The following is a 21,925-nucleotide window of genomic DNA, read 5'->3' as shown; positions in this document are numbered from 1 at the left end:
ATACATTGATACTCAGGTCTGCCTCACTTTCTACCTAGATGCCCTATAAACATCTCAAGCTTAATCTCTGTATTTTCTCTTCCAAATTCCCACCAAAATTTTTTTCCCTTTTCCCAGTGTTTGGCATTCTCATTCTGTCCATCTCCCAACACCCCTTAGTAACAAAGTGCTTAGGATTTTTACTCACTGAACATAAATGAAATTTGCATTTCCATGGCCTTTGCCTTGATTCAGTCCCTTTTTTTTGAGACAGAGTTTCGCTCTTGTTGACCAGGCTAAAGTGCCATGGTGCAATCTTGGCTCACTGCAACCTACACCTTCCGGTTTCAAGCAGTTCTCCTGCTTCAGCCTTGCGAGTAGCTGGGATTACAGGCACCCGCCACAACGCCCAGCTAATTTTTGTATTTTCAGAAGAGACAGGGTTTCACCGTGTTGGCCAGGCTGTGTTGAACTCCTGACCTCAAGTGGTCCGCCTGTCTCAGCCTCCCAAAATGCTGAGATTACAGGCGGGAGCCACCGTGCCTGGCCTTGATTCAGTCCTTTATGGACAGTTCCGGTGCCTTCAAAACTATGTTCCAGGCTCAACACTGACAAACACATCTTCTGCAATGCTTACCAGAGTGTTTATTCCAGAATTTTCTTAGGTAAAAAGTGTAGCATCTGGAGCTACATTGCCTGAGTTTGAAGTGAGGGCAAGCCATTTTTCTTTTTGGTGCTTCAAAATTCTCAGTGGGAATGAACATTTTAGTACCAATTTTATGAGGCTGATGTAGGGGTAAATGATCGAGTACAGGTAAAGCCCTTGGAACAATTCTCTACACATAATGTTAGCTGCTATTATTTCGTATGATCATTAATGTTGTAATACACACCCGAACACACCTACCAGAAGTTCTTCATTTCTCTGATAACCTACCAAATAAAATTTAAACTACTTATTCTGACTTGCTAGACTCATCATGATCTAACTCTGTTTACTTTTCCAGTCTCTTCTCTGATCTCTGCTGTGAATACCATGTGCTTTAGCAAGTTGGTATTCTTAGCAATTCCTCCAGAGTGCTTTTGCTGCTTGACTGTTTCTTCTCCCTGAAATGCTGTCCTCATCTCCACCGTGTAGACTCCTACTTGTTGATCTGTTTGCTTTTTATTCTTTAAACAGATGAGCTCTTTGAGGACAGAGATCTTACTAATGCTTCTAATGCCTGACTCATAGTACACATTTAGTAAAAACGTGTTGAAAGCATAAATGAACATTTAAAAAACTAGAAGAGGCTGGGCACGGGAGGCTCACGCCTATAATCCCAACACTTTGGGAGGCTGAGGTAGGAGGATTGTTTGAGCCCAGGAAATCGAGACCAGCCTGAGCAACAAAGTAAGACTCCATCTCTATTAAAAAATAAAAATAAAAATACTAGGCAGGTGTGGTGTGCGCCTGTGGTTCCAGCTACTTGGGAGGCTGAGATAGGAAGATCACTTGAGCCCAGAAGGTCAAGGCTGCAGTGAGCTATGTGCATGCCACTGCACTCCAGCCTGGGCGACAAAGCGAGATCCAATCTTTTTCCTTTTTCTTTTTGGAGACAAGAGTCTCCGCTCTGTTGCCCAAGCTGGAGTGAGTGGCATGATCTCACCTCACTGCAGCCTCTGCCTCAATACCACAGTATTGAGTAACTGGGACCACAGGCACTTGCCACCACACCTGGCTAGTTTTTTTTTTTTTCAAGATAGGGTTTCACCATGTTGGCCAGGCTGGTTTTGAACTCCTGACCTCAAGTGATCCACCCGCCTTGGCCTCCCAAAGTGCTGGGATTACAGGCATGAGCCATTGCACCCAGCCAAGACCCTGTCTTAAAAACAAAACTGAACAAAATCTGGAAGAATCAAACCACCGAGATCTGGAAATAATAGTTACTTACTACACAAAGCCTTGCACCAGCAACTTCACCATCACTTGGAAGCTTGTTAGAAGCTCAGAATCTTAGGCTCAATCCCAGAGTCACTTAATCAGGAGCTGCATTTTTAAAAGAACCTCAGGTGATTCATAGTGTGATAAAATTTGAGAAACAGTGCTCTAGTTCATTTCTCTTTTCCCCAACAAACATGGGGTTTCATATATTCAGAGTCTTATTTTTTATGTTAATATAAATTAAAAGAATTTTTTAAATAAGCTTAGTGACAAGAAAAGTAAAACTAATTTTAAAATAGCAGTTAAACTGAATAATGATTTTTTTTTCCCTCCTAAGACAACAGTTAGCAGAAGTCATATGTATAGTTGTTTGGCTATAAGGAAGGGGAGATCATATTTTAACCAGAGCTGCTCCTTGGTGTATTTAAGAGTTTTATTTGATACTACCTCTGATAATATTAGAGCCTTGAGAGTATGTCTCATATGAATATTTTGGTTTTGCCTATAGATTGAATTTCATGAAATATTGAGATGGAAGGCTGTGGATTAGGATTGAGGAAATACCTTCTTGGACTTCTTTGGTTCTTTCTGAGTTTTTTGACAACCTTCCGTAAGTTTATCCTAGGCTTCACTTTACCTTAGTAGATACTGGCAAGGTGCCCATAAGGAGAGAATAGAATTTAGTAAAATGTGAAAGGTTTTTAAAAAGTGTCATTGATAAATAAGATGAAAAGATTGGAAACCATCAAAACTTTATTATTTAAAAGTTAATGTAAGCACTATGTTCAGCTCAAACACCTTAAGAGGTATGTCTTCTGTGCTTAAACATCAGCATACAGAGTTGCATGTTGTTATATGGCACAACTTTTGTGTAGTAAATGTTTCAGTCACAGTATTAAAGTTTCTATTAAAATACTTTTTAAAATATGGGAAATGTGATATTTTAAATTAATGGGCCTGAGAAAAATAGCTTAAAGTTAAATGTTTTTAACAGATTAATATAGAGTTCCTTTCTAGATTATAGGTTTCTTTCTAGATTATTTGAAATAGTTTACAAAATGTTATTTTAAACAGACTTTCAACTCTTTTCAAAAACTCAAGTATAGATGCCTGAGGGGCGAGAGAGCAAGAGAGTATGTTACCACGTTTATCATTGGAATATAGAAACAAATTCATACTCCATTCAGCAGATACTTATTGAGAAATATATATATTTCAAGTGTCTTGATAGATAAAAGTTGGTGACAGTAGGTCATTGAGAAAAACATTATGGTATTGACAGAACACAGTCCCTGCCTTCAAGGAGTTTACCTTTTAGTGAGAGACAGCCAGTGAACTATATTTCAGCGTAATATATGAATTGCTGTAACAGATGAGTACGTTAAGATAAAACTAGAACATAGAGAAAGGACATTACTTGCTAGATTTTCATTAAAAGATGCATTTTTATTTCAGCAAATCAACTTCCTAAGTCTCGATATCCTCATCTATAAAAACGAAAATAAAAAATACCTGGAAGACTTATTTTGAGGGTCAAATGAAAATACATGTGCAGTGCTTAGTACAATACACAAAACAGACTGATTGCATTATAAATGTTGGCTGCTAATACTTAGTGGTGATTACTTAGAGAACCCTTCTGTCTTTGTGATTTCTGCTTCCCTTACTGTTTTTCTTTTTCTTTTTCTTTCTTTTTTTTTTTTTTTTAATATTCATAGCTCTCCATGGATTTGAAGGAAACATTTCTAATATCATTGAGGTCAAATTTAGGTTTCTTTGGATATTTCTTTTCTCTTGTTGTCCCCTCCCTATCCACCCGACGTGAATAACTCTAGTCTCCTCTTTAACTTTGGAAAGTTTTCAGAACAGTAATGACAGGGTCCTTTTATAGTATGATGTCATGTGTTACTCAAGACTTGTACTGTCCAATATGGTGGCCTTTAGTCACATACTGCTATTTAAATTTATTACAAATTAAAAATTCAGTTCCTTAGTCACACCAGCCACATTTAAATGCTCAACAGCCATATTTAGCTAGTGGCTACCAAATTGAGCTGTACAAATACAGAACATTTTCAGGAAGTCCTGTTTAATAGCATTACTCTAGACGAGCAATTGCTGATAACGTAGGCTGTTTACCTTACACATGATTCAGAATTATCTGTTCCAAACTATATTAAAAAACAATTTTTTTAATTCTCACTTGTGGTTATTTTCCATTAAGGAGTTACCATACTTGGCAATGCTGATTTTAATTTTTATAAATATAAACTCTATATTGATATTTCCATTTGTGTTTTAAGACTTTTATTAAAATGTCTTGAGGTGTTTTTTTCAATTATAATTCAGTGAAGTTTTCAGACTCTTTTAAGCCACATCTTTAAAATGCTATTTCTGATTAAAGGTAACGTAACATAACGTTGCGATAAATATGTATTCTGCTTTACAATAAATATATAGACTGCTTTAATGCTTTCTTCTTCAGTCTTTTATGTATTATATTTGCCTTTTCTGAGCAACTCAACTTGGTTTTTTCCAAATACAGACAGCATTCAGTTAGGGTGTTTCATACACCAGCTGCCATTTCCATCTATGTTATTACCTGTGGCAGACACATACACACGCTGACAGACAGTTTTGAGTCAGTCAGTCCACCCTTAAGATCACCAAAAGACCAGAAAGATTATCTACTGACCGTGACTGCCGCTGTGCACATTTTACATTGAGTTTGAAGTGTTCAGTTATGTATCACATTCTGGATCAGTTCATCAAGAACTCATCCATAATTCTTCCTGGAAGTATCCTCATGTGTAGCTGTCAGGATCTTTCCAGAGAGACTTTTTAAAAAATTCTGTAACCCTAAAAACGATGTTTCCTACTTTCTGATTTGTTGCAATATAAACAGATAATATTTACAGATAATATAAGTAAATCCTGAGTTCATTTTCATACTGTGAACTACATTATTGCCATGTTGACCTGTTCAGTTTACTCTATACTTTATGAAGCCATATTCTCAACAATATATAGAGATACCAATTATTGCTAGTAATTAGTCTTGTATTCTGAAAGATTGGGCACCACTTCAGAGTTGAAGAGAAAGTGAATAACGTTTAATGTTTTTAACTATATCTTGGAGTTAGAAAACATCATAGAGATCACTGGCTCTATTTTTTTATGAAAGAAAGAATTTAAAAGAGATTGTGACTTATAGTCATTGGCCTAGATAGCAGTTTTCTTTTCTTTTCTTTTTTTTTGCGACAGAGTCTCACTCTGTCACCCAGGCTGGAGTGCAATGGCATGATCTCGGCTCACTGCAGCCTCCGCCTCCCAGGTTCAAGCGATTCTCTTGCCTCAGCCTCCTGAGTAGCTGGGATTACAGGCACATGCCACTGCACCCAGCTAATTTTTGTATTTTTAGTAGAGACAGGGTTTCAACATCTTGGTCAGGCTGGTCTTGAACTCCTAACCTCATGATCCACCCGCCTCGGCCTCCCAAAGTGCTGGGATTACAGGCGTGAGCCGCCGAGCCCGGCCAGCAGTTTTCTTTTTTAATATATACTTTATTCCCAAGATTGCATATAATTAAATATTTACAGTTTACACATCTCTATAGAAATACAATGAACAAATTTGAATTCAGAGAGACTCAAAGAAGGCAAGTTACTTCATGTCTCATTGTCTCCATTTTTTTAAATGTAAAATGGGCCAATTTTTATATTGAGCGTTAAGTGTTTGTTTTGAAGACCTAAAGAGTAATACATGGTACTAACACGTGGTACAGCATAGTTGAATCTTGAAGATACAGTGCTAAGTGAAAGAAGCCAGACACAGGCCGAGCGTGGTGGCTCCCACCTGTAATCCCAACACTTTGGGAGGCCTAGAGGGGTGGAGCACTTGAGATCAGGTCAAGACCAGCCTGACCAACTTGGTGAAACCCCATCTCTACTAAAAATACAGCAAAATTAGCTGGGCGTGGTGGCGTGTGCCTGTAGTTCCAGCTACTCGGGAGGCTTAGGCAGGAGAATCCCTTGAACCTGGGAGGCGGAGGTTGCAGTGAGCCAATATCACACCACTGCACTTCAGCCTGGACAAGAGCGAAACTTCATCTCAAAGGAAAAAAAAAAAAAGCTGACACAAAAGAACATGTATTGTGATTTATTTATGTGAAATGTCCAGAAGAGCCAAATCAGTAGAGACAGAAAATAGATAAGTGGTTGCCAGGGGCTTAGAGGTTGGGGATGGGTGGGAAGGAATGGAGAGTGACTGCTAATTGGTACAGTTTCCTTTCGGCATGATGAAAACGTTCTGAAATTAGTAGTGATGGTTACATATCTTCGCGAATATACTTAGAACTACTGAGTTGTATACTGCAAAGTGTGAAATATATCATATGTGAATTTATACCTCCCTAAGAAAACAAAGCAGTAATCCATGTAAAGTACTTAGCAGGTACCTGTTACATAATAAACTTTTTTTTTTTTGAGATGGAGTCTCGCTCTGTCTCCCAGGCTGGAATGCAGTGGCACCATCTTGGCTCACTGCAACCTCCACCTCCCGGGTTCCAGTGATCCTCCCACCTCAGTCTCCCAAGTAGCTGGTACTACAGGCATGTACCACCATGCCCAGCTAATTTTTGTTATTTTTAGTAGAGGGTTTCACCATGTTGGCCGGGCTGTCTGAATAAGCTGTCTTCGTAAAGATTTTTGTTATTAGGAACCAGTTGTGAATTTTAAGAAAATAATGCCGAAAAACTAGGATGTATAGGCCAGGTGGGATGGCTCATGCCTGTAATCCCAGCACTTTGGGAGGCCCAGGTGGGTGGATCATCTGAGGTGAGAAGTTCAAGACCAGCCTGGCCAACATGGTGAAACCCCATCTCTACTGAAAATAGAAAAATTAGCTGGGCATGATGGTGGGCACCTGTAATCCCAGCTACGCGAGAGGCTGCGGTGGGAGGATCACTTGAACCTGGGAGGAGGAGGTTGGAATGAGCCGAGATTGTGCTATTGCACTCCAGCCTGGGAGACAAGAGTGAGACTCCATCTAAAAAAAAAAATAGGAAGAAAAACTAGGAAGTATAATATTTAGTATTTATTTTATTTTATTTTTTGAGACAGAGCCTCACTCTGTCACCAGACTGGAGTGCAGTGGCACGATCTCAGCTCACTGCAACCTCTACCTCCTGGGTTCAAGCGATTCTCTTGCCTCAGTCTCCCAAGTAGCTGAGATTACAGGTGCGCGCCGCCATGCCCAGCTATTCTTTGTATTTTTAGCAGAGACAGGATTTCACCATGTTGGCCAGGATAGTCTTGATCTCTTGACCTCATGATCCACCCGCCTTGGCTTCCCAAAGTGTTGGGATTACAGGCATGAGCCACCACGTCCGGCCCAGTATTGTAGTTTATTTTACTACCTGAAATACAAATGATTTAACCACTAATGGCGTATTTTAATTACTTTTTCAGCAGTAGAATGTAAAAAAGATATTTACTAACACTAGTTTCCAAATTCAGGTATTAATCATAGTGAGTCTTTTCAGGAAAGAATCTCATATTTTAGTCAGCATTACAGTACTATTTCAACATTTTTCTTAATATAAAAATATATGCCATTAAAATGGTAATTTTGTGTTGTGTAAATTTTACCATGATTTTTTAAAATAATAAATACTAAATTTTATAAGAGTTTTTAATCCTTGAGAAGCCTTCTTGCCATGTGTATAGTCCTGTCCTTTTTATTATTTCAGAAAAAGGTAATCATAGTGATAGAAATCTTTAATGATGGCAGTTTATGTGTATCTTTCTTACCGGCTTTTAAAATGAGTATTATTACAGCTGACATCTAATACTCCTATCTTCTTAGGTAATAAATGGGGCACACAGGAAGTGAATTCCATACCTTAAATTAATCTCATGTTGTTAGTGTGATAAAATAGAATCAGCGCTGTTGGTCTGGGGTAAAGTGATGTTTTAGCTTCTCTTCTCAGCTTTCATAGTGCTGCCAGTAACTTAAAGAGTAGAAAACGCTCTGGTTAACTCTCAGAATCTGTAATGAAGAGCTACTGTAGATCTTCCTGTGATGCTGGTAGCAGAAAAAAAGAATAGTTTTTGTTTTCAGGGCTTACATAAGATAGTTGAGGCAAAGAATTCACTAAGGATAGCCCCAGTGACTACAAATAGTTCTTGATGTATGATGTTTGCTCAGATATGTGTTTGGTCAATTTATTTACAGGTATTCATTGGGATGCAATTTGATGATAATTAAATACATAAATTGTGATAGCTGTTTATCAAGCCAATTTTGTATGCTAGCATTTTGTTTGAGTGAGAGATTGGGTGGGGATGGAGATAGCAGGAAATTCTGTAAGTGTTATTGCCTTCGAGGAACTTGGAAAGTTGGTGGGCGATGGGGAGGATACTAAAGAATGGTGTAATAAAACACAAGGTTGAATGTAGCCAAGTGCTTCAATATTTGGTGAAGGTGCGAAATGCTCCATATGAAGAGAAAAGAATGCAGTGGTGACTAGATTTATGGTAGAAGTGGGACTTGGGGTAGGCCTCGAAGGACTATCTTAAAGGCTAAGAAAGGGTAAAAGGTATTTCCGTGTAGGGATGCTGATCAGTTATGAAACCAACTAGAGCAAAGGTGTAAAGCCTGCTGGTCAACCCCTCGAAAGCCAATGAAATGTGAGCCCCATCTGGCTGGGGCTGGGAAGTACACTTTGGGAGAAGGTGACAGACATGGTTAGATTGGTTAAGTGAGATGGGCTTGTACAGAATCTTCAGCAGCAGAATTGGAGTAGTTCATAGTTCACAGACTCCTGGAGGAGGAGCGAGGGAACTTAGTATAGGTTCCCAAACTGAAAGATGAATTGGTGTTTAAGGAGAAATTAATTTGGTAGTTTTGTGTAGGGTGTGAAAATGCGGTTGGAGAGACTAATAAATGGGTTTGCTCCATAGTGCCCCTGTGTGAGGTATATGCTTTTTTTTTTTTTTTTTTTAAAGCAGTGCAGTGGCACAATCTCAGCTCACTGCAGTCTCTGCCTCCTGGGCTCAAGCGGTTCTCGCTGCCTCAGCCTCCTGAATAGCTGGGGCTGCAGGCACATGCCACCAAGCCTGGCTAATTTCTTGTATTTTCAGTAGGGATGGAGTTTCACCATGTTGGCAAGGCCGGTCTTGAACTCATGACCTCAAGTGATCCACCTGCCTCAGCCTCCCAAAGTGCTGAAATTACAAGTGTGAGCCTCTGCACCTGGCTGGGTGTACACCTTTATATGACACATAAGGCTGGGCCTAGGCAGAATTATAAGTAGATTATTGCCTTGTGCCTTTTTCCCCCCACTATTTACCCCGTGTCTCTCTTCATTGTCTCCATAGACCCTAATATTATAATAGATTGTCTAGCTATCATAATAGATTTTAGACAGTCAGCTGTTATTCAGTCAGTTTGTGATTTGGGGGATAAATTCCTTAAAACACACACACACACAAATTCTCACTTTAATAAGTGACTTTTGTAAACCAAGAGCTTTCCTTGTCAAATTTTCATTATAGGTTAATGGTGAAATGGCAGGTAATTCACACTTTTGGACAGAGCACACCGCTCCCGTGGAATCACCCTACAGAAGAGGCCACCTATAAAGGATGTCTGACACCTTTAAGATCAGTGTTTCTCAATGTGTGGACCATGGATACCTGTATTAGAATACCCAAAGGATTTGTTTAAAATTCAGGCTGAGCCCCTCCCAAGACCTAATAGAGCTAAAAGCTTTGGGAGTAGGTGGAGGAAACCTGCATCTTTACCCAGCAATCCAGGTAATTTATATGCATACTACATTTTGAGACCCACTGATAAAAGAATTCTAATTTTCTGTAAAGTTACTCTAGCAATGAGCCTTCTCAGGTTTCATTTCTTACATATAAGGTTATTTCTACATGGGACATTTCCCAGTAGACCATATTATTTGTGGCATCTTATTAGGTGGAAGCCAAAATAGCATTAAATAATCTACTGGTGTTTGGGGGCTAATTTTCCACTGTTTCTTACAGTGCAAGCAGTTCTTGTTACCTAGTAAAACAAACAATTTCCCCTTTGAAGGGTTGAATACTATTCACATAGCAGCCCCGCCTGTGGTATTTGTGTTTAATCTGTCAAATCTCATTAAATTAAATTCTTCCTCAATAAGAATGCTAGTGATACCAATTTCTAGGATTGAATGATTTCTGCTCTACCTGTTGGACTGCTAATTTGAAATCCCCTATAATAATTAGACCCCTCCTTAGAGTATGTTATAATGACCATTGAATCTGTATTTAAAAATTCTAGTAACTTAAGTATCCAGTCTTAAAAAAACAAAAAACAAAAAAACAGGAATTTCAAAACTATCTCAGAAATTAGAGTAGGAGAAGTTAGCCTATTTTAGATGTATGCAGGGGTGGTGAGGGGGGTGGGGGGCTGAGGAGAGAAGAAGGTGAGCTACAAAGTATCATTTATTGTCATTTATTTTTTGCTGGGTAAAAATTCAAACGCAAGACCTTATAGCTGCCCTTTTATTACACTTGGCTTCCTTTTAGCTTTATTGACCTTTGGTTAGTACATATGTGAATAAATTTAGACTACTATCATTTTATTTGACTGACAAACACTTATAAATGAGTTTGTTCATACTCATTTTAGGTGGAGTTAGAAATGGAACCTAGACTGTAACATATAATGTGGCATGCTGCTTCTCATGCTGGTTTCGTGGTAACATTGAAACTAAAATGTTTCTTTCTAATGTGTCCACCCTGACTGCCATCCTTAAACTAGAGCCCCTTGTCTGCAGTCTGAAAAGAGCAGCAGCAGGAAGGAAGCAATTGATGTATACACATTTGCATTAGTCTGTAAAGCCTAAGAGCTGTATCTGTTCAAGAAGAGACAGCAGCAGCAGTAATGCTCTATGCATCAGGTGGATTAGATGCATCTGTGCAAGCTATCATCTTTCTAAGAAAAGCATTTTAACAAGGCAGATTTGTTCCTACCTCTTCTTTTTTTTCTATATATCTCTTGTGTTGATTTTTAATTTGGATTGTTTTCCACTAGCCTAAAAAATGTAAGTCTTTCTCAAAGAAAGAAGAAGGTATTTTATAGCTAATAGTATTTCAAGATTTCATCATAATGTACATTGATTATACGTCAAACAATATAGTGTAGTTAGCTAGATGTAGACTGTGTAGCTTTGTAGTTTGCAACTTAGTTGTATATTTAAATGAGAAACAAATGACTAACTAGATCCCATAAGGTGGGTGTTAGCACAGCCTCAGCCATAAAAGACCTAATTAATATGTTTTCAAGGAGAAGGTGGGATTTTGAAATTCCTTTTAGCTGCCAAAAAAGCAAAATGTTCCTGACACAGCTTTACTACGAAGTGAGAAAATTAAAAAATTCATTAGCAGTAGCAAAAATCAGTTTTCAGTTTTTCTGCTTACCAGTTTTCTAGAAATTATTTGATTTTCAAATCTGGTGTTAGATTGCATTGTGCTTTTATTGAAATAGAGCATCTGGAGGCTCTGCTATAAAACTCAGAAATGAAGATGTCTCCATTAAATTTAGTCATAGTAGCATGAAATATTTTAGCTTCATTCAAAATATAAAACATTTTGACACCTTTAAAGGATAAACGCTCATACCTTCAGGACTGTCAACTGATTTTATTAGTTATGTGGTACTTCTTTGGAGTATGCTCTGTTAGTGTAAAGTTCCTTGTAGTTTTAATTTTAAAGGACTTATTTAGAATGTTATTAACATTCCTCTCATTTTGTAATCCCCAACAGAATTTTGCCATTGCCAGGTAATTTAACTAGTGCAGGAATTTGACTCTGATATATACTCTTGAGGGGCAAATTCTTTACTGATTTGATGGTTAGCTTTGCCAGAAGATTAGGAATATTACTATTTTAGTTTCCCAAGATGATAAGTCTTTGAAAGTGGACAAGAGAATTGACTGAGTGAAGGTTATAGCCACAAAAACAGCAGAATTGTAAAATTTTTCTCATTGCTGTTAAAATTGAGTCTTTAAATGCATAGTTGCACACGTGCATGAATGTGTGCACACACACAAACACACTTTGGGAATGTAATCTGTAAAATATGTTGCCAGTCTCAGATGATACTGTAAAATAAGTGGAGTTTTCATTTTCCTGGCTTTCTTTTCTGCTTCTTTTTATTGATTTTTAAATTAGCCTGCCCCAGTATCTTCCAGGAAATTTTTAAAAAGTTATCCTCTCTTTCTTGAAGTCCCTTATAGACTCTCACTCTGTCACATACACATTTTCACCAGAGCAAAATCTACCCTTAACTGAAATGAATGACTGCTGAATGATCAAGAATTCCAAGTCCACGTGGAATTCTTGCTCTTCAGTTCCAGACTCTCCTTCCTGTGTTCACCGTCAGGCAGGTGAGCATTATGTAGTTTGTAGCCACAGCACCACCTGGTTTTGGTTTTCTTCCTCTTATTACCTTATTCCAGTTAATCATTACCGAGACTAGTTGCTAAGTTGAAAATTCATATTGTGGAATTTCATGTGGGATAACGTAGTTGCTTTTGTTGTTTTTTGAACAATGCTTTTAAAAAATAAAGGGAAAAACGATCTCTCAATTATAGCATTTTGGAGCCTTAACATTTGATGAACATTTAAAAGCAATGTTACATGTTTGAATTGTGGTGGTTCTTGAAACTTTTTTACTGCCTCCTTTGTACTCATGGAGAATGTTATCCTACGCACAGAATTTGTCATTCGAGTATCTTGAGGATTTGTACAAATTGTTTATCCTATGACATCACATTCTTTATGCTAACTAATTTCTGCCTTTGACAAGGCTTTTGAAATTTGTGCAACAGAAGCTTCCACAGGTGAAGGAGAATGTAGTTTTGTTCACTGCTAATTCTTGGAGTGGTTAACATTTGGGGTGATACCTTGATTAAAGCAGACAAATAAGAAAATAGGTGAGACTAGCTGTGAAAATAGAAAATTTAAAAATGTTAACATTCTCACACTGAGTAACTTTCCTGTAAAGGTTTATTTCCTTTCCAGAATCCTGTCACTTTACTCAATTAAGTCATTTTTTATTTTTTCAAATTGATATTAGTTTGCTTTGACAAATGAGTTTATCAGATTGCTTCATCTGATCAAAAATGTTAAAAGTTAGGTATTCTGTCCAATTTTTTTGTCACAAACATCTCTCATACTCATCTCATAATACCTGTTTTCTTTCCACCATCCACAGCACAGTCATTTTTTTTCTTCTCATCATTCACAATGGTATTTATTTCATGTTTTAGTCTGTTTTATTTTATTATTTATTTTATTTTATTCTTTTGAGACAGAGTCTTGCCCTGTTGCCAGCTGGAGTACAATGGCATGATCTTGGCTCACTGCAACCTCTGCCTCCCAGGTTCAAGCAATTCTCCTGCCTCAGCCTCCCAAGTTGCTGGGACTACAGGCGTGCACCACCATGCCCAGTTAATTTTTGTAGTTTTTTAGTAGAGATGGGGTTTCACCATGTTGGCCAGTATGGTCTTGATGTCTTGACCTCATAATATGCCCACCTCAGCCTCCCAAAGTGCTGGGATTACAGGTATGAGCCACCATGCCTGGGTCTGCTTTATTTTAATAATACATGTTTATCATAAATTACTTGATCAGTAACAAAGGAGATGAAGTAAAAAAATTCATAATTAGCCAGCACCCTAATTCTTCTTCTGCAGAGGCAACCACAATTAGTTCCTCATGTGTTCTTCTAGATGCTTCCCAAGCATATAAGCCAATCATTGTTTGTAATGCCTACATACTATTCTGCTATTTGGTTAGCCATAATTGAGTTAACCCATTTTCTCCTGAGGACCGCATTTCCTGTTTTTCTTTTGTACCTGGTATCCGCAGTTTCCCGTGGTGTTCCAGTCCCCTACCGAGGAGGATTTCACTTGTTTCCTGTTCTTCTCTCTGTTGTACCCAGTCTTGACAGAGTTTGGAAGGATGTTTTTCTTTTCATAGAGGTGTTATTTTAGAGCACTCTCAGGGCTTCAGTAGTTACATGGAATTTCTTGATGTAATGTTTGTTTTGTTTTTTGAGATGGAGTTTCACTCTTGTCACCCAGGCTGGAGTGCAGCGGTGTAATCTCGGCTCACTGCAACCTCTTGCCTCCTGGGTTCTAGCGATTCTCCTGCCTCAGCCTCCCAGGTAGCTGGGATTATAGGCACCCATCACCACACCTGGCTAATTTTGTATTTTTAGTAGAGGGGGCGTTTTTCCATGTTGGTCAGGCTGATCTCAAACTCCGGACCTTAAATGATCCGCCCACCTCAGCCTCCCAAAGTGTTGCGATTACAGGTGTGAGCCACCATGCCTAGCTGTGATTTAATGTTCATAATTTTAAAACCCATGAATGTTTTCAGGGAATTAGAGTTAACTTTTAGAAAATTGTTTTGGAGGCCGGGCGCGGTGGCTCAAGCCTGTAATCCCAGCACTTTGGGAGGCCGAGGCGGGTGGATCACGAGGTCGAGAGATCGAGACCATCCTGGTCAACATTGTGAAACCCCGTCTCTATTAATACAAAAAAATTAGCTGGGCACGGTGGCGCGTGCCTGTAATCCCAGCTACTCAGGAGGCTGAGACAAGAGAATTGCCTGAACCCAGGAGGCGGAGGTTACGGTGAGCCGAGATCACGCCATTGTACTCCAGCCTGGGTAACAAGAGCGAGACTCCGTCTCAAAAAAAAAAAAAAAAAAAAAAAAAAAAAGAAAATTGTTTTGGTAGTGTCCCTTGTCATCCTTGTATGAGTAAAGCATTATCCTGTAGGCCGAGAGGAGCAAGTACAAGACAGAGGCCAGGCCTTGATGGCCTCACCATGAGATTTCACTATTTCTCTTCACCTTTCACTACTGAAAGCTGTTAGTATATGTCTATTCACTATGTGATCCTAGGACATATTTTACTGATACAGTTATTTGAGTAGGAGTTGCGTGGTGGCAATTGTTGAGTTTTTTTCTTTTTTGGGTTTTTTTTTTTTTTTTTTTTTTTTGAGATAGGGTCTGGAGTGCATTGGCATGATCTCAGTTTGCTGTAGCTTTGACTGCCTTAGCTCAATCGATTCTCTTGCCTCAGCCTTCTGAGTAACTGGAACCACAGAAAGGAACCACCATACCCAGCTAATTTTTTAAATTATTTATAGAGGTGAGGTCTTGCTATTTTGCCCAGGCTGGTCTCAATCTCCTGGGCCTGGGCAATCCTCCTACCTTGGCCTCCGAAAGTGCTGAGATTACAATTATAAGCCACGGAACCTTGCCCAGTAATTGCTTCCACAATGGTTTTTATGGATATTCCTTGAGCCAGAAGCATACTTTTCCCCCATCCAATGCCCAAAAAATGAAAGGAGAGAGAAGATATTTACAGGTCTGCAGAAGCAGGGCTCGCAAAGTGGCTACAGATATTGTTATGTGGGGCAGGGACAGGCGCAGGGGAGGCAGTAGGTTGTTGTATGAAGATTTTAAATTATTTTTTAGTAAAAACTCTATATTTTAAGGGTTAAATATGTCCTTATAGGCTGGCGCAGTGGTTAATGCCTGTAATCCCAGCACTTTGGGAGGCCAACGCGGGCAGATCACCTGAAGTCAGGAGTTTGAGACCAACCTGGCCAATGCGGCAAAACCCTGTCTCTGCTAAAAATACAAAAATTAGCTGGGCATGATGGCGCACAAATGTGGGCTGATAAATTAATAAATAGAAATAATGAAAAGGAAATGTACTATACACATATGCAAATCCTAGTTATCAAAGTTAAGTAGAAATGCCTTCATTTTTCCTAATTCATTACTCTCATCTAAGCAATGAATAATTCCTTGAAAAGGAGCTCTGTTTTATATATTTTGGGCAAAAACTGGCTAACTCACTAGTTCACAACTATTTTTATTATACTTGGTTAAAACAGAGAAAATGGGCAAGATTAAGGAAGCTGTATTCTCCCACCGTTTGAATGAAATTTGGTTTGAGTGTTCCTCCCTGAAAAGTATCATTTTAAATTCTTTTCTGCTTCATTTTCTGCAGTGGAAAGTTATGGAAATATAGTTTGAAGGAAATAATTGCAGCCTACAAGAATTAAAAATATTGCTATGGGTTTTCAAAAACTCATTTTCCTTTGAACTCACGTACAGTATTTTGATGTGCATGACAAATAATGACACATACGGAGGCTGTCTTTGACGTCAGTCTGTCACTCTGCGTTGTTTCACATGTCGGTAAAACTTGCCTATTGGAAGTTTCTATAAATGGAGTAAACCTACCTACAATTTATTTCTGATAGTCTTTGAGAGATTCAAGAGAGAAAACCAAAGCTTTAACTGTTGTTTTAAAATCAAGGAAGTAAAATATTCATGAGAAGGTGAGCCACTTAGCATTCGACAATGGAAAGTTTCAAAGCATTTTGCAAATTTTAAATATACTCTATAATTTTTCTATAATTGGTGCCTTTGGCACTTTTTGGGTACATTGGAGTTATTCCAAAGTCATTGTTTTTTATAGCAGCTTTGACACCATGACACTTAGCGCCAGGATTTTTAAATTAAAGTACTGTTTAGTTATTTTCATTCTGTGATACTATGTGTATGGACTACTTTAATTGAAATGTCTAATTCTGGTAGAGGAGGAGATCTCATTAATTGAAAATTATCAGAGATTTCAAAAATGAGTATTCTTTTTTGTTTTTTTAATTATATATTTCCTTTTTGGTGTCATTTTAAAAGAATAAATATTCTTAGTTGTGCCTCTGAAAAATGACTTATGGAGAAAATTGCACTTCAGGATTCTACATTTGTACCAGTAGAGGTCACTGTGTATCTATAAAAGGAAACGCAGGGCTTGCTTCTAGGGATGAGCTAGTTCTCCTACAATGTTAAAGCTAATAACCATTATTGGTATTTCTGCGAACTTTAACTAAATTCCGACCCCACTCTCACCTCACCTTTTAAAAAAATCACTTGTCTGTCATCATCTGAGAGTCATCTGTTACTGTCTGTCCACATAATGAGAGCATATTCTGATGAAGTAGAGTAGTGCCCCGGCATACCGTCCCGTAGTATACTGAGGTGAATCAGCTGAAGCTCCAGAAACTGTGATTTCACAGAAACAGCCATTCACACTCTCCGTTTCACAGTTTGAAAGAACTTTAACATTCATCAGAGTCAGCATCTGAGGTGGGGTGGGGAGACTTTTTGGTCTATTTTAACATTTAATTTGCGAATCCAAAATCATTTCAAAGGTATTCTTTTCACTACCGTCATCTATTTAAGAATCCGATTTTACTTATTAAAATTGAGAACTTTGCACCATTATAGTGTCCATGTTACACAGTGTTTGATTTTCTGAGTGTACCAACAAAATATTCATAGAATATTGTTTTATAAGATTATTGCCACAGAGGATTCTGATAACAGAGGAGTATGTGAGAACTGAACAAATGCTGGTTTGTTATAAAACTGCAATGGTGTCCTTACCAGACAGTCAAAGCAAACGTGTAAATCTGCAGCTAGCCCTGTGCAGTGACCCGAGTTACTGTGAAGGTGGCTGTAAAGGTGATAAAGGGCTGTGGTGAATGGAGCAAGCAGCAGGGAATCGTAGGACAATGTGATTGAGCCTCAGTTTACAGAGGAGAATACAATGTAGGTGCTTTCATGGGTCCCTTCAGCTCTAACACTCTAATCCTCAGTGCAGAGGGTGCATTGCAGTGGTTAGCAACGTGGGTCCTGGAGAGAGTGCCTGGATTTGAAATACGACTCTGCCACTTACTAGTCATAAGGTTATGTTATAGTTATCCTTTCTGCACCTGTTTCCACGTCTGTAAAATGAGGTTGATTACTATGAGGTTGATAAATGAGGTTGGTACCTGCCTCATAGCATTGTGGTGTGCAGTCACTGAGTTACGTAGGTAAAGTACTTAAAATAGTACCTAAAATGTAGTAAATACTCAGTCTGCTATAATTACCTACCCATTTTTTTCCTAAGTAGAACTCATGCTGGGACATGGTAGCTGAATTCTTAGCCCTTACTCTATTGACTGCTCTCTGAGGATCAAAGTAGAGTTTATTCTGTGTTTTCACTCACTCTCAATGAATGACATCTATGTCAAGGAACCAGATGTGTATAGAATCTTTAATGATTTAAATTTTCTCTACGTCTTTTTCTTTAAAGCTCTTCCTGTGCTCATTCCTGTACAATGAGGTTTTTTTTTTTTTAATCTGGAATTTTTTCTATGGAGTACATAAATCACATTTTTAGTTGCTGTTTTTAGTGACTCATATTGATTCTTTTTTGCAATTAAATGTCCTAGTTTCAGTGAAAGTCACAAAATACAGGTTTTTTTTCAGTATTTCTCTATAACATTCCAATTTTTATAGTTTTTTTTACATTAGAGATCTGTTATGTCATTTATAAGGCATTTGTGCGTTTGTGTTCAATAGACCCAATTAAAAAATTTAAAACAGTAATTTGATTGTTTGTATTTGGACTCTCTATTAACTTTATTAACTTTCTTTTTTGCGGGGGGAAGGATGGGGAGACAGTCTTGCTCTGTCACCCAGGCTGGAGTACAGTGGCAAAATCTCGGCTCACTGCAACCTCTGCCTCCTGGGTTCAATCAATTATCCTGCCTCAGCCTCCTGAGTAGCTGGGACTACAGGCATGCGCTACCGTGCCTGGCTAATTTTTTTGTATTTTTTTAGTTGAGGTGGGGTTTCACCATGTTGCCCAGGCAGGTCTCGAACTCCTCAGCTCAGACGCTCTGCCCGCCTTGGCCTCCCAAAGTGCTTGGAGTACAGGTGTGAGCCACCATGCCTGGCTTAACTTTCAAATTCTATGTAATCAAAGTTTATTACCCACATACCAGTTCAGAGTGAGGGAAACCAGTATCTGGCATAGAAATATATAGACACATTTTTATAGGGTAAATTTGGTCTTGAAAGGTGAGACTAGTAATAGTTAAAATTTTTATGTTCTCTGTATACTTTTAAGCCCCGTATCCCTAAGCAATTATCTGCATAGTCACTGCCTCTATGTAGGTGGAATAAACCAACTACAGTGAGACATTTTGGTTCCAACTTGCTATCATCTATTACAGGTATGTGAGCTGGCAGAAAAATTACCCAAGTGTGATGTCTCATAAACATCTGACCTTTCTTTAGGGATGGTAGGGGTTCCTTAGAATAGATGGAAGGCTATAAACTACACCATCTCCCTGATTAACTTAAGAGCCATATATTTCTTAGGCGAAGGGTGTTAAGAATAAGGTTGGTCATGATATTCCTTGAAATTGTGCATCATATTGTGCCCAAAAATCTATGCTCAGATTTTTTTTTTCCCCAAGATGGAGTCTTGTTTTGTCATCCAGGCTGGAGTGCAGGGGCACAATCTCAGCTCACTGCAACCTCCGCCTCCTGGGTTCAAACAATTGTCCCGTCTCAGCCTCCCAAGTAGCTGGGATTCAGGCATGCGCCACCACGCCCGGCTAATTTTTGTATTTTTAGTAGAGACGGGGTTTCACCATGCTGGCCAGGAGGGTCTCAAACTCCTGACCTTAGGTGATCCACCTGCCTCTGACTCCCAAAATGCTAGGATTACAGGCGTGAGCCGCCTGACCTGGCCTGTGCTCAGATTTTTAAATTAGTCACATGTGTGAATACCCGCCTTGCCCCTCCACCCCAAAACACACACAAAGATGAAACAGCCTGGAATACAATATTCCATAGTACAATATGATGCCAGCTATTTCTTAAATGTGACTGTATGTTAACTTCTATAAATCAGGTATCAAACATGGAAATAGGCCTCTTTTTTGTATGTTTCTCCCAGTTATATTAGGGTCTGTTATGTGTAGTGAGTCCAGAATGCTGAATTATGTCCAATAATCCAGGTGGTCTGATGGCTGGGAGATGTGGGGGCTTCTCCTGGAATACATGGCATCACCATCTATTTTATAAGTCTAACTTAGAGGCTGTTTTTTTTTTTTTAACAGATAAAAAGAATTATTACTTTTCACTGTTTTCCAGGTATTTTATAAGTTTAATAAATAAGGTTATTGGAGATAAAACATCAATTTCTGAACTTATTTTAGTTACCAGAATGACATTGTATTGAGATATGTTTTGCAAATAATTTTTTTTGTGGAGGCTCAGGAAATAGAATACTATTTAGTTCACTTTTCAGTAACTCTTTTCCACTATGATAAACTCTTGTAACTTTTGGAATATTAAGGGTTTTTGTTGTTGTTGTTGTTTTAGACAGGGTGTCACTCTGTCACCCAGGCTGGAGTGCAGTGGCGCAGTCTTGGCTCACTGCAACCTCCACCTCCTGGGTTCAAGCGATTCTCCTGCCTCAGCCTCCTGAGTAGCTGAGATGACAGGCGCATGCCACCACGCCCAGCTAGTTTTTGTATTTTTGACAGAGACAGGGTTTCACCATGTTGGCCAGTCTGGTCTCAAACTCCTGATGTCAAGTGATCCGCCTGCTTCATCCTGCCAAAGTGCTGGGATTTCAGATTTGAACCACCATCCCTGGCCAGAATATTTTTACTCAATTCTTTCCTTCATTAAAATGCTTAAATAGTACAGTAATTTTATTACATATTAATAGAAGTATTTGAAGACAAAAATTAATTTCTTAAATGTATGCTTGTGGATGATTGGCATTCCTTCTGGGTATATGGAAGCTCTAAACTTGGAAAATACTCTGTATAATTTTAAAATTCTAAGCTTTTAACCTGATTAGGACCTGAATGAATGCATCCCTACACTGAATGCATTTATTCAACAAACACGTAAGCATCAGGCACACACAAAAAGAAAGCAAGGTCTCTGCCCTTGAGGAATCCGCAATGCAGTTGGGAAGGTAATTACTGGACAGAGTGATTGGCGCCATGGCAGAGATGTGAGCATTGTGCTGTGGAAATGAATCCATGAATGGCCACCATGGGAAGGGGTGGAGTAGGGAAGGCAATGAGAGAAACTGTCACTTGCCCAGCATCCTGCAGCTTGCTGGAAGTGAAATGCATTTGCAGGGGTTACTCAAAGGCCTGAAAGGGTATGGAGTGAATGGAGAGCAGGGAGCAGCTCAGCTTGGCCCCTCCAGTTGTGAGGGGCCCTCACTGCCCAGTTGAGAGTTTGCAGTTTCTCTTGCAGGCAGTAGGAGTCTGTCAGCAGCAGGTGCCCTGGTTCAGATTATGGATACATTCTGACCTCCTTAACTAGTTGAATCATGTTCAACAAGAGTGGTCTCAGGAAAAAGGCTGAGAAAGCCAGAAATTGTCTTTCGACCCCCGCCCCAGCACCCCTTTCTGGTCTTTGGAACATCATCTCTTTAACCACCAGAGTCTTTCTCACCTTCCTAGCCTTAATCAGAAAGGATTGTCTGCAAGGTCAAAGGGAGAAAGAATGATTTTATCTTACCTTTTTTATTTTATGCTAACATCCCCTTCCTTCTGCCCAGACCTGTTCCACATGGAAAATATTAGCTACAGCATTTTAATTTAGGGCATTCAAATGCTGTATGAGTAAAGAGCGTATCTGAGCCTAACTTCAGTCTCTTCCTGGTCTTACAGCATCAGGCAAGTTACTCAGTTTCCCTGTGCCTCAGTTTTACATCTGTTTCAGAAACTTTATAACATCATATAATAGTGTGATGATACTTATAATAGAACTGGCACGTGGAAAGCATTTAAATACATGGTAACTATTATTTTTTTCTTGATCTAGATTCTAGAGAAAAAGAATTAAGACTACAGGGTTTAGGAGTATCAGAACCTACTTGTTGTTAATATCATTAAGAAAAGTATCCTAGAAGATATATGGAAATGGAATTGGGGAGGGGAGCTTTAGATTTAGTCTCCCTCTCTTTTTAGCAGTACTTGAATTTCAGGAAAGCATACATTTCACAACGTATGTGTATTGCTAATGGGCTGGATATGGGATAAAACTATTAAAAGCCACCGTCTTTGCC

The 21,925-nt window shown here is 38.8% G+C and overlaps 1 protein-coding gene and 1 pseudogene across 3 annotated transcripts in view; both read left to right on the top strand.

Moving 5' to 3' along the window:
• Positions 1-21,925, top strand: part of SCAF8 (SR-related CTD associated factor 8) — a 218,261-nt gene that overhangs the window by 122,750 nt on the left and 73,586 nt on the right. Inside the window, exon 22 of one of the 3 annotated variants that reach the window (XM_012451799.3) lies at positions 9,460-9,545. The exons of the other annotated variants lie outside the window; for them this stretch is intronic. The gene's annotated coding sequence lies outside the window, so the exon portion shown is untranslated. Of the gene's footprint in view, positions 1-9,459; positions 9,546-21,925 lie in introns of those variants that run through there. 3 annotated transcript variants of the gene reach the window in all.
• The window catches only part of LOC105716985 (peroxiredoxin-2-like), a 118,353-nt pseudogene continuing 106,009 nt past the window's right edge, over positions 9,582-21,925 (top strand).

The sequence above is a fragment of the Aotus nancymaae genome, unplaced genomic scaffold, assembly GCF_030222135.1.
Source record: "Aotus nancymaae isolate 86718 unplaced genomic scaffold, 86718_ANA_hifiasm-v0.15.2.pri h1tg000040l, whole genome shotgun sequence".
NCBI lineage: Eukaryota > Metazoa > Chordata > Mammalia > Primates > Aotidae > Aotus > Aotus nancymaae.
Note: the sequence above shows the minus strand (reverse complement) of the source record. Positions and strands in the feature narration are given on the sequence as shown.